This window comes from Heterodontus francisci, chromosome 3 (genome assembly GCF_036365525.1).
Source record: "Heterodontus francisci isolate sHetFra1 chromosome 3, sHetFra1.hap1, whole genome shotgun sequence".
Lineage (NCBI taxonomy): Eukaryota > Metazoa > Chordata > Chondrichthyes > Heterodontiformes > Heterodontidae > Heterodontus > Heterodontus francisci.
The window spans coordinates 85,986,765-85,992,764 of record NC_090373.1 but is presented as its reverse complement, the minus strand read 5'-3'; positions in this window follow the sequence as shown (position 1 = coordinate 85,992,764).

The window sequence follows — 6,000 nt, the reverse complement described above, 5'->3', positions numbered from 1 at the left end:
ATGCCCTAAAACTTTTTGTCATTTAATCTCTCCTGCCCTCCACCCTATCACTGACCTTCCCTTTTGTTCGTTTTCACTTGCATAAAACCTACTACATTTCTAAGTTTTCCCAGTTCTGATGAAAGGTCACAGACCTGACACGTTAACTCTGTTTTTCTCTCCACAGATGCTGCCTGATCTGCTGAGTATTTCCAGCATTTTGTGTTTTTGTTTCAGATGTCAGCATCCACAGTATTTTGCTTCTGTTTTATGTACCATCTACAAGATGCACTGCAGCAATGTGCCAATGCTTACATGACTGAACCTTCCAAACCTGCGACCTCTACCACTTGGAAGAACAAGGACAGCAGGCGCATGGGAACACCACTGCCTGCAAGTTCCGCTCCAAGACATACACTATCTTGATTTGGAACTATATCACTGTTTCTCCATCGTCATGGAGTCCAAATCCAGGACTCCCTCCCCAACAGCACTGTGGGTGTACCTACGCCATGTGGACTTCAAGGTTTAAGAAGCCGGCTCACCACCACCTTTCCAAGGGAAATTAAGGAAGGGCAATAAATGCTGCCAGAGATGCCCAGATCCCATAAACGAATAAAACAAAACCTCTTGCAGCACAACCTCTAATTCATGATTGTTCTGCCTGTATCCATTATTGGACTCTACTAAGGGCTGCAACAACCTTTTTAAAAGCAGCTGGCTTCAGCGATGCCACCCCAATCTCGGAGCACTCCCTGAACATCATGTAGTAAGTATGGTAAGTGCCATGAAATTGTTCATTTGTTTTCAGCCACTCTTTCTCCTCCCCTCCTCATCACTATCCCCAGTGGAGGCACTGCACCCGGTGCACAATGACCTTGATTTTGCAGCTAAGGACTACATTCTCAGCCTATTGGATTCATACTAGAGTGGCAAGAAATTGCTTCAATTATCTCAGACTGGAAGTTTGAAGTCTTTCTGATGTTTCACAAGTAGGATCGATGTACAACAGCATACATTTCAAAATGGTTACAGTAAATGATACAAAATATGAGGAAAGGAGTCAGAATGCATTAAGGTGTTGAAATCACAGAAACACTGGGCTGTTTTTTCGGCAGTGGGTAAACAAAATGGCGGACCACACAGCACCGCCATGCTGCCATGATCTTCCTCGCAGCAGCCCAGGATAATGAGCCAGTTGGGACCCCTCCCCCAACTCCAATCACGTGGAGGGCGCGGGCTCACCAACGCCAGCAATGCGTCAGCTGCCTTGGCGTTGGCACTATTTTTAAAAGGCAGCCAGCCTTCCCTACACAACCCCTTCCCACCCTTCCCTACGCTAGTAATTTGCATTAGAGCCCTTCCCCAACCCCCCACTGCACTAAAAATCATAAGCTCCCCCCTTCTTCACCACGGCTGAGAAAGTGAAGGTGCGTGAGTGCCTGAAGGTAAGATCGCTGTTGATTTTATTTAAATATTTTCATTTCATTAATTTAAATGTGTTAATCTGGGTCCCTGAACCCAGTGGCAGGAACCACCATAGTGCCTTGCCGCTGCCAGGAAAATCGGCATCAGGCTCTGTGGCGTCCGCTGCCAGAACGATCTTCTGGCACCCATCCCGCCTCCCCCTATGCCATGGAGCCCAACGTTGGAAGCTCAGTAAAATCACAGCCAGTGAGTGGAATTAAAAGCTGGATTGTAAATGTATAGACTTTAAGTTGGATCAGTTTCCAATAAAACCACATTGTAATGGTTTTTGTGTTCATGTGAAATTCAAGTACAGGGTGTTAAAAGAATAATTAAACATCATAACCTATATTAAAACAGTGACTACACTTCAAAAAGTACTTCATTGGCTGTAAAGCGTATTGGGACGTCCGGAGGTGGTGAAAGGTATGATATAAATGCAAATCTTTTTTGCCATGAAAAAAATATTTTCCAAATCCCTCAACCAGTGATTTCGTGGCAAAGCAAAATTTACAAATTAATAATTTACATGAACATTGATAGTACCCAAATTGTACTATACATTGCAGTCCAGGACAAATTTGTTTTGCTGCCCTAACTAAATGGGTACATTCGCCCTGGAGATTTAATTTAAAAGGGTGCACTAGATGAAACACTGACCTTCAGTTAGAAACAGCAAGGGTCAACTTGCATCCTTCCTCATCTTTGAGCCTGGTTACCTGGACCTGATGGACCCTTCACGGAAAAGGATTTTGTTATCTGAGCACCAATTTTTATGCAATAATTTGAGTGTGCAAAACACTTAAAATTTGACGTTGTTGGAGCGTGCTTTCATGCTCCATCACCAAACAAAACTTCAGTCCAACATGGAATGCTTGGTTTTCCAGAGCCATCTATAATCCAATGACACAGGTCCTATGTATAGCTGGAGTATCTCTTGTGAATGTTCAGACTGCTGCTATAGAAGCCTTTGCAACAGGATTTCTGGTGCACTTGCAACATGATGAAGGGTTGGTAGAGAAAACATAGAGACAGAGTTTGACAGCTCACAGTAAAGGCCTGCTAGCCGACCCAAACCTGACGGGACCCAACGACATGTGTCGGGTTCGAGTCGGGTTGGGTTGCACTTCTGGGTCTTTACCTGGGTTATGTCCAGGTTACCCATGACTTTTTGAAAGATCCCAGACATTAAATTTCTGCCCTGATCTGTCTGGATCTCAGCAGGCAGCCCATATTGGGTAATGAATTGGGTTAGCTCCTCCACCACTACCTTGGCAGAGATAATTCTTAGAGGAATGGCATCTGAGAATTGGATAGGCACATCCATAATGGTGAGAAGATACTCGTAGCCCTCTTTTGTTTTCGTCAGGGGTCCCACACAATCATTGCTGAACGGTTCCCCAAAAGCCAGTATGGGAATTAGGTGTGCAGGTTTTATTGCAGGTTGGGGCTTGCACACAACCTGGCACTTATGGCAGCTTTTACAGAACTCCACCACATCTTTGTGGAGTTTTGGCCAGTCAAAATGCTGTCTTATGTTGGCTTGGGTTTTTCGTACACCGACGTGTCCAGCCATTGGAAATTGTGGGTTATTTTTGATACTTCCTTATGGTACCTCGGCGGCACCACTACCTGCTGAACCACTGTCCACTCTCTGTCCGCAGGTCTGTGAGGAGGTCTCCACTTCCTCATTAGCACCTCATTCTTTAAATAGTACCACTCAGGGACTCCCTCTACTTCAGTTTTGGTTTGGGCAGTCTGTGTTAATTTTTTTGACCTCTTTCGGTCTCTCAAAAACTACTGGGGAAGATACCACCTTCACCCCCGCCAGATCATTACCCAGGAGCAGAGACAATCCTCATGGTTGCTGGTCCTGAAACTAAGTAGCACTCCAAGTGCACCTGATACAAAGGTAGGGGCACCCTCTGATACCATTCACTAACACCCTAGCATTCAATGCACTCTCTGGGGGAAAGGTCATGCCTTTTCCCAGCAGGAGGGATTTGGTGACTCCGTATCCCTAAGTATGACTAATGGCTTGCTTGCCTCACTTGAGGGGTATGGGGTTACTTTTCCTTGGGAATACAAAATCCTGGTAACTTTCAGGTTTTAAAAAAAAAGTTTCCTGCACTCACAGCGGTAGGTTTACTGGGTTTTACTGCCATAGTTAAAGCCACAGCCTGCTCTGCTGTGCTTTCCATCAGGGCCCCTTCTCTTGCACTGCTCTGGTGTGCCCTGATTAATGCTAAAGTTTTCCCCGTAACTTCCAGCAGTCAGCTCGAAGGTGACCTGCCTTGTTACAATGGAAACACACAGGTCTTCGGGCACCATCCTTTTTGGCCTAAGGAGGGCCACTGTGTGACCCGCTTTCTCTTCTTGCCCAGAGCTGTTCGGGCTCCTATCACCCTCCCACCTTTTATCCTTTTCAGGTTTGTGGGGGTGACTAGGGAAGGGTTTCCCCTGGGGTAATGGCTGTGTACAAGTGTAAATTCATCCCCCAGAATTGCGGCCTACCTGGCTCTTTGAAACTTTTGTTCCTTTACGTGGGTTTTAATAGGAAGGGGAAGTGAGTTTTTAAACTCCTCGAGAAGGATCACCTCTCTCAGGTTTTCATATGTGGTCTGTATCTTGAGTGCCCGTATCCACTGGCCGAAAGCAAGTTGCTTAACTCTTTCAAACTCTGGGCAAGTTTGATCAGGCTGTTTCTGGAGGGTTCAGTATTTCTGGCAGCACGCCCCGGTACTAGCTCATATGCGCCCATGATAGCATTTTTAATCATCTCATAATCTGATGAACTTTCATCTGGCAACAGTGAATAAACCTCATAGGCATTTCCTGTTAGCTTGCTTTGTAACAACAGCATCCAGCTCTCGGCCAGCCATTTCAGCTGTTTTGCAAGCTTTTCAAAAGTGACGAGAAATGCTTCCACATCCCTTCAATGAACTTTGGAATCAAATGGGAGAACTTTAAGAGCTCAGCAGGTGGTCCTAAGCTAGGGGTAGCTTCCTCACTAGCCGTGTCTTCACTGGGTGTACTTGGTCACCCCCTAGTTAATTCTTTCCCCCTTCTCCTTCTGGAAATCTCTCTCTTTTTCCCTTTCTTTTTCCTTTTCTTGACATTTTCTCTGCTCTTTCTCTCTCTGGAACTCTAATTCTAGTCTCCTCTGTTCTAATTGTATTTTTGCTAACATTACCCTGTCTGTTTCTGACTCTAACCCTGTTTCTGAATATTCAGGTTCAAGTGAAAAATAGTTAGCCACAAGTCTTAGGATTCTGGATTTCCTAGTCTTTGAACAGAAAGTAATCCCTAACTGCCCAGCTACATCCCTCAACACTTCAATAGTTAGGGCCTTTAACCTGTCCAAGTTACTTCACTCTGGCTTAGGAAGGTACTGGCCTCGAATGTGGACATGTTAGTATTCTAGCAGCGAAACCCAAAACTTCTGTATTGAAGTTTTTAAATGTTTAACTAGGGATCAATTTGGTTGCCCACTTCCAATTTCTCATTTGTCGTTGGGTTACAATCCCCAATGAGCCCCCAAATTTTGGTTATGGCCAGGTGAGGAGGGGATCACAGACTCCTCTCTTGCCCTTCCTCTTATTTGACCGCAACAGGGTTTATTCCTTTTTAAACAGTGGTTGTGCTTACCACCTCAGTGAGTGTTTTACCTTTTACCTTTAATGTGATGGTGAAAGAACCAATCAGACAGGTTTTCTTGGGTATAAACAAGAGGTGAGTTTATTATACTTAACAATCTAAATCCAATCTAAATAAAATAAAAAATTCGCAGTACATCACACACAAATTCACATGAGAATCACACACAAATAGATTATAGAATGAGAAGTAGATTTTGTGGTTGGGTTAGAGTTCAGAATAAATAAAAATTAAATACACCGTCTGTGAGGTTGGATGATTCTGTGGTCTTCCGGCTGAAGTTGTATTCTTGAAGTCTTTGGCTAGTCAAAGTGCACTTCTGTGGCTGGCCCGCTTGGCTCAGGGCTTTCTTGGAGGCAGACTTGTAGGTGGCTGTCTTCCCCTGGTCTCTGTCTGTAGCAATCGGTGTAGGCTTCGAGGGTCCACAGTCGCAGATGGTTTTCAAACTTGTGGTATTATCTGGCGAGAGAAAGAGAGAGGGAGGCACACAGCCTTTCTGCTGCTGCACCGACTGAGTTACAGGCTTGACACTTTGTTCCAGGAATCTCCCAGCTTCCACAGAGATGGACATACAGTCACATGACTGCCTCAGTGTATTCTTTGGAGCCTTCTTATGATATTCAAGGTTCAGAATTGGATTCTGAGGCCCCAGCATGCCAATATTTACTTGGAGGGGTTTGTTGTTTCAAAGTCAAGGTGTTAGGATCACCTTGAATGCCGTGCTAATGAAGCAATCTTGGGTAATTCAATCACTTAGAGCAAGCCATTGTTCTGGGTCCATGCTCCTCCGACCTCTGCCTCTTGTTGGAGTGTTGGAATGTGAAAAGGTGTTTCAGATGCAAATTGCAGTTGCCATCTTGGCTGCCAATCTTTTGAAAGTTAACTGCAGGATTCCTT